Source organism: Lissotriton helveticus, chromosome 2_2, assembly GCF_964261635.1.
Source record: "Lissotriton helveticus chromosome 2_2, aLisHel1.1, whole genome shotgun sequence".
Taxonomy (NCBI): Eukaryota; Metazoa; Chordata; class Amphibia; order Caudata; family Salamandridae; genus Lissotriton; species Lissotriton helveticus.
In genome coordinates, this window is record NC_136060.1 from 139,680,256 (window position 1) to 139,687,384 (window position 7,129).

Sequence of the window (7,129 nt, forward strand, 5' to 3'; positions counted from 1 at the left end):
ACTAACATAACTGTTTTGATAAACCTCAACATTAAATAAGGATGCACATAAACCAATTCCCAATATTTTTACTTTTCTAAGTTGACAGATGATTATCTTACTCTTACAGTAATCCATAAAGCAAAATTGAGGTCACAAGAAAGCTATTAAAGCAAAATAATATTCAATGAATATTGTTGCTCATCAAAGGATGAAAGCACTTTCGGTTGGCGATCTTTCAGATTGGTGGCATGAAAATCAATGGTTCAAAATTCCACTAAGTGAGCCTGACTTTACCCGTCTCGGATATTTACAAAAATATTGGGGAGAAAGGGCAATTTTACGGCATATGTTCCCAGGGAATTTGGCTTAAGGGCAGTAGGTTCTACCTGCAGTTGATCAAAAATATAAAAAATTCATAACTTGCTGAATGAGAGTGACCCTTCCAGGGGTACAGTTGGGAGTTTTTAGGAATAGCATATATCCCAAGGATATTTTGGAAAAAAATAGGCCAAACACTGGAATGCACAGTAAGTACAAATATTCTGGGTATGTAAATTAACATGGCTCAATGTTTTTTAAAATACATAAAGAACCTTCTATGATTGTATGAATATTGAGGAAAACAATATCACCAAAGAAATATTGAGTACACAAATATCGTCTTAATATACCTTCCATGCAAAGTCAGCAATACCTGCAACAATAATATAGAATACCACAATATTGTCAGAAAATAGGTAAGTGTATTGAATTTTAACTAATATAGACTATATTAATTTCAAAACATGTATTAACTTTAAAATAATGATAGTTAAAATTGTACTTCTATATAAAAATATTTAAAAAGGATAACTTACAAACTTTAAACTAATCAAATCAAAATTGTATACATTTAAAAATAAAATATTATCTAAATAAGATTTAAAAATAAAATATTATCTAAACATACATAATGATAAAACAAAATAATTATTAATAACCCAAATACTAGGTATTAAAATGTAAAACAAAATATAAGCTCACACTAGTTTAAATAAAAATAAATTAATGGAAAATATATCACTGCCAAAAATAAATAATAAAAAAATCTACATGAAACTAACAATTGAAACAAATAAATATGAGATTCAAATGGTAGATTTAGAGTTCCAAGGCGCAAGGCTGCCTACGCTGGCACTAGGCAGCACACACTGCACCAGCACAGGAAGGCAGCAGAAATGCACAATATCTTTTTGTAAATATCTCACATTTCTGGGTTCTCCATTTCATGCAAGTTGCCTTGCCTGCTTTGCGTAAAATGTCTGTAAATTGGCCACTTAGAGTTTTGCAGAAGCTGGGAAGCAAGACACCAAAACTAGTCTGAGACAGAAAAGAGAAACATACTTGGAATCCTTTATAACCACCTACCATGAGTACATAAGAAAAGATCTGCTTTCCAGTCTGCTGATGCTGGCCAGTTGACCACATTGATGAATCTGCTGAAGCAAAGCAGATTCCTGAGTATGTTCTGTCTGCAGATGCAACAAAAGGGCAGGATGGAAAATAATAATATGCACAGATTTCACAGTCTTAGAGCCTCATTTATGGCATTTTGGCGATTTGTGCTGTGTCGCCTTACTCGTGATTTTTGTGCCACGCAAAGTGGTACATGCATGACACAGGGCTCTGATTTCGAATTATGATGCCACACAAAGCCACTGTGTGTGGCTTTGAGTGGCCTCATAAAGGATAAGTAAGGCGACACGGTGCAAAACGCTGCATTGCCTTACTCTGCACCCGGGAGGCGCTCCATTGGTTTTGGGGTGGGTTTTTCTACGCAACACCTATTGAATTTGACGCTGCCCCAGATTTACAAAGTGATATAAACCTGGGGAAGCACCAAAACCGTACACCTCCTGAGGTGAAGCATAATGAAGAGAAATATCTTTCTTTCTTGTTCGTTTGTTTCCTCTTTCTATGTGTGCTGTGTTCTGCAGCACACATATAAACAGGAAAACACTTCTTAGGGTTGTTTTTGTGCAGGAAGGTTCTGCTTTTCTGCACACAACAATCGTACATCTAACAGAGGTACCCTTGCACAATAATTCAAGTGTGCCTATGATGGTACTAGGCAGCCAAACCGCGCAGGAAGAAAGGACAGGAATGAACCGTATTGCTTAAATACATTGCATTCCTGCCCTTTCATTTTGGTGTAAGCCAATGCAGCAAGATGCTGTCATACCCTAAAATCCTGTAAATAAACCCCTCTGCATTTAACTAAAGTGAGTTTCCCCCTACTAATTTTGATAGCCAAGAAACAAGAAACATTTAGCCTGACAAAGGGGTCATCATTCCTTTAAAGAAGTAGTGGATTGTAGCATAAATTTTTTAATTAAATATTTAATCAGATGCATTTCCAAGATAAATGTTACCATGTTTTAGGGAAGGAGCAGAAGCGTTTTAGCACAGGTTTGCAGGGGTAAAGTGCACAGAATCCAAAGGCCAGCAAAAACAAAGTCAGCAAAATAGGAAGTTTCAAGGATACAAAAGTTAGGGGAAACCACATCAAGGATGCCAGTTCTAGCGCCTACACTTTGTGGAAAGTTCTAATTTCGTGTATGCATCTGGGGAGTTTGAAAATCCCTTTGCTCAAATGTTGAATAACATTTTTCAAATTAATCATAGATTTATTGGGGCATTGTCTGCTTCATTGCCTGCACAGGTAGCATCTGGCGTAGATTATTATCTCAGGAGAAGTATTCTTTCTGATTTGGTGTATGTGTAAATGTAACTAGCAATGATATGCTAGGTTTATACAATATCAATTTTATTGAATAGCAATGCTGTTATTACCCACTGCACTTCTTTCCTGCAAAATGAAGGTCTCGTTGTAGATCTTATCATCTCTGATGTGTTCAGTCTTTGGGCTGATGACCCAGTTTTGGTGGATTGTTTAAGCCACTTACAGATTCCCTTTTGACTCCTTCACAGTAATAAAAGTTATAGAACCACTTAAAAGACTTAAGGCATGGGCTCAATTCATAAAGCAGATTCAACGCCCCAATATGGAGATGTTTGCCTTGACTATGTTAACTTGCAGATCACTCAATCAAATAATAAGTCCCCTTAACCAAGACACTACAATGAGGTTGTGACTGAAACGGTAAACAACTTAGTTCACTTAAAGAAAAAAGCATGTGGCAATCAGGAAATCAGTACAATAGTTTTATATATACCTAGATCTGGAAGGTGTTGGAATAGAAAATGCTTTTAGTCGAATTCTCTATGCATTGTACGATTTAAGTAAGCATTCACTGCACAATTTTGTTTTCAGCCGCCATTTTGAGCCATGATCAAAAATAACTTCTGTCTGACCCTGTCTGCCTCAGCGGAAAGCAGCTGTGATATTTTTGTTGTATTTCTCCAAGGTTGAGCTTCGCTGTACTAATAAATAGACTGTTTTGTCATCACATACCTTTCTCACTAGATAGGCCTGCTCCAACCCTTAGTGCAGCGGGCGCAGGCAGAGTAACCTTGACGCTGATATAGCATGTACCCAGTCTCAGGATTGCAGCTCATCCTTCTGTATCTCTTTTGATCACCAGCTGGAAAATTCCAGTCTGGGTGTGTCTTTAGTGATTCTGAAGGTGTACATTATGTGTTACCATGTTGGCAGAGTTCAGTCCCTCTGCAGCAATCAAAGGAGGCTGGTCAGATCGGACTCCACTCGAGTGTATGTCTAATAAATACCTTTGGTTTGTATTATCTACTGTCTGACAGACTCTTCATTTGTGAGGAAGGCTGAGAGGTGGTTACGAGTGACCCTAATCGGGTCACTTCCATCATTTGGCACCCAAACAGGGACTCCATCGGGTGACCCATCCTTGCCTGTGGATGGGTGAGGCGGTCGGGCCACGTCAGGTCAGACGGGCTGACCGGGAATCCCTGCATGAGAGTCTTGTACTCGCAGCTTCTGACCAACTCTTCATTTGTGAGGAAGGCTGAGAGGTAGTCGCGAGTGACCCGAGTGACCCTAATTGGGTCACTTCCTTCAAAGGTGTAGTTCACACTAGATATTACTTTGCATCATCAGGGTGGCTTAATATTACCAAATCTACAACCTTTTCCCCCTCATTCCAATAAACAAATGTCAAAAGTAATTTTGAGCAAAACATTAATTAGTCCCCCGGAGGCAGCGGTCATAAGTCTCAATGAATGGTGCCTGGTCTGAGCATCACTCCATTGCTGGTGCAAACATCGGAGAATAGGAGGAGGTGGGTAGCTCCTGAAGTGGCTTGCTGGCTCTGTGGCCTTTTCTCGGATGGCCATCCAGTAGGATCCAATGATACTTGATATGATGAAAAGAACATGTCTCTAGGGAGTGCACAGTATATGCAGCTACTTTAAAACATTCCACAAACAACTGATGACTTCCTATGAAATATTCTCAAGTTTATACCTTCAGGTTTTTTATACACTTTTTCTTATTGTATTACAATGTAATACCTATCAATACCATTGTCTTTAGGACTACTAAATGGTAGTTGGGGGCCTCTGGTAAGCTTCCTCCTGGAATTTCATTACACAAACCTGCACCTAGCAATACTGCTGAATCATGGCACACTAGTTTACTGGATGATGCAGGGATGGAGCTGATTGTGCCAACTGACTATTGAACAATGCTTGATTGGTGGCTGCCTCTTAGGTGGTTCAAATTGTAGTGGTCTGCGATATTGGGCTTTCTGGTTTCTGGTGTACTCCTTACATCAAATAGCTATAGCTGTCACAATTGTGGTGGGTCCTTCCTTGCTACTTGCGCTCACCACTACTACTACTATGTACTTGACTACTTTCGATGCCCATTGGGTATGCCCCTTTGCATTTTCTATTTATATTGTCCAATTAACATGCTAGCCACAAATAGCTAAATTGACAAGGAAGCAACAAAACAAGACTGTATTGGCAGCAGTCCATCATTTACTTGTATACCCACCCCAACATATGGGCCTCATCTTACATTATGATCATGGGTAACCTATGCTATATTGTTTTTGTTTTCAAGTTTGGGAAGCTAGATTTTCTCTCTCGGCCCCGGGTGGGAGATGGAGAGTTTTCTTTCTTCAGTCAGGCTCAGGAACCCACTGGGATACCTTATATGTCACAGGACTATCTGTACATCCTCTACAGCTGGGCATAATTCAGGACCACCTACGTTCCATTTTTAAAAGAAAAACACTATGGGGATTATTTACAAGCCCCTTGCGCCGTCGGTGCATCATGTTTTGTGATACACTGGCTGTGCATTTTACTGCTCCATATTTACAAGGAGACAAAAATCCTTTCCTGTCCTTGTTAATAGGACCCCTTTACATGCAGGACTTTGCATGAAAGGGGCGTTCCATTGGTGTTGCTGTGGGTGTTCCCACGCTATACAAATGGAACCCCACACATTCCCAGATTAATGAGAAATCGTAATCATGGTCATGCGTCTGAATGCCTTGCCTCCCGAGGGGATGTGTAGGGAGGCGCAACAAAGAAAAATGTTTCCTTCCTCCTCGTTTTTTACTCTTTCTATGCGGGCTGTATCCTGCAGCCACTTGTGTGCCAGGGCAGAGGGAGCACAGGGATCCGTAATGTCGTTTTAGATATGGCGCATCCCTGTTCTTTGTAAGTGACTCAGGGGCTTATTTACAAGCCCCCAGCACTGCAGGTGCGCCACTTTTAATATGGGAAAAAGTGATGCACTGGAGGGCCAAAGGGCATATAAATAAACCCCTCAGTGCTGCAAAATGGTTTGCGGAACTGCGCTGAGTTACTTTGCTGTAAATAAAGGCATATGGCCCTACAAAACAATTTATCAATCATGACCTGGAACATCTGGGGCATGTCCACTATAAATAAATATCATTTATGCCCCTAATGCTGAACAGCTACATTTCTTTTCAAACTATATTCAATCAACACAAGATGGTCGCACTGCACATGTGCTGAATTCTGGGGGCTGACTGAAGATTGACTGTAATTACATTGTGTTAATCTGGCTCAACTACACACTCCACACCCATGCAAGCCAATGATACCAGATTTTAAGGCTGTAACACAATGGCTTTCACATTGATCCTCAACTGCTGATTTACATGTTAGATTGGATAACAGGATTACCTGTATCATGATGCAACTTCTAATCTCCCATGCCCCTGTTCCATTGTAGAAATTACAATCACCATGTTGGAAGCCTCAGCTTTCAAAGGCACTTCAGGTGAAAGTATCAGGGAATACTTTATGAGGGATCTATTGACTTCCCCTTTACGGTATGGGAGGCTTTCAAGGCTGGTATGAGAGGTCACTGTATATAATATACAATAGGGTCTCACCAGATCATTGAAAGAGAGCTAAGCATTTTGGAAACTTCTTTGAGTCATCTAGAAATTGCTGTTTCAGCTTTACACAGCAATGTAGGCAGAGCATCATGCATCCCTACCAGAGAGAGGGTGTTGCATGGATTATAGTGTCCTTACAGCCAGATATCATTCTGAAGCAGATACAGTGGGCAGATTGCTTGCATATTTGGCTAGACAGGAGAAATCAATATCCCTGATTACAGCTATGGGCTCCACTCCTCACATCAGATACTACCCCCAACATGGCATTCATTCAGTTTTCACTCATATTACAATGCTCTATTTGGTGGTGTACCTGAACCCCCTACTGCCAACATAAAGCTCTTCTTAGAAGACCTGTGGCTGCCCAGAATATCCTTATACCATCAGGAATCTATGGATCTATCTGGCCAAGGTTTATAATATGGTGACAGCAACAGGGTACTCCCCTCCAATGATGAGGGAAGCCCTAATTGTCTCCTTCCTTAAATCCGGACGGACCCACGTAAGTTTTCATCGTATATACCCTTGTTCTTTCTTAACAATAAATACAAAATTGTTGATCAGATCATACCAGCCAGGTAACTCTCAATACCCCCTCACTTGAATCATGAGGATTAGAGTGTTTTTTTTCTAGGCAGGAGAACTTCATTCAATATCCATCACCTTTATCGTACAAACAAATATGCCCATCTGAATGGCCTGTTTAATTTTGAACCTTGAGAAGATATGCTACACCATTCAGTGGCCATATATGGCTCTGGCTGGGTTTGGTTTGGGCAGAAATG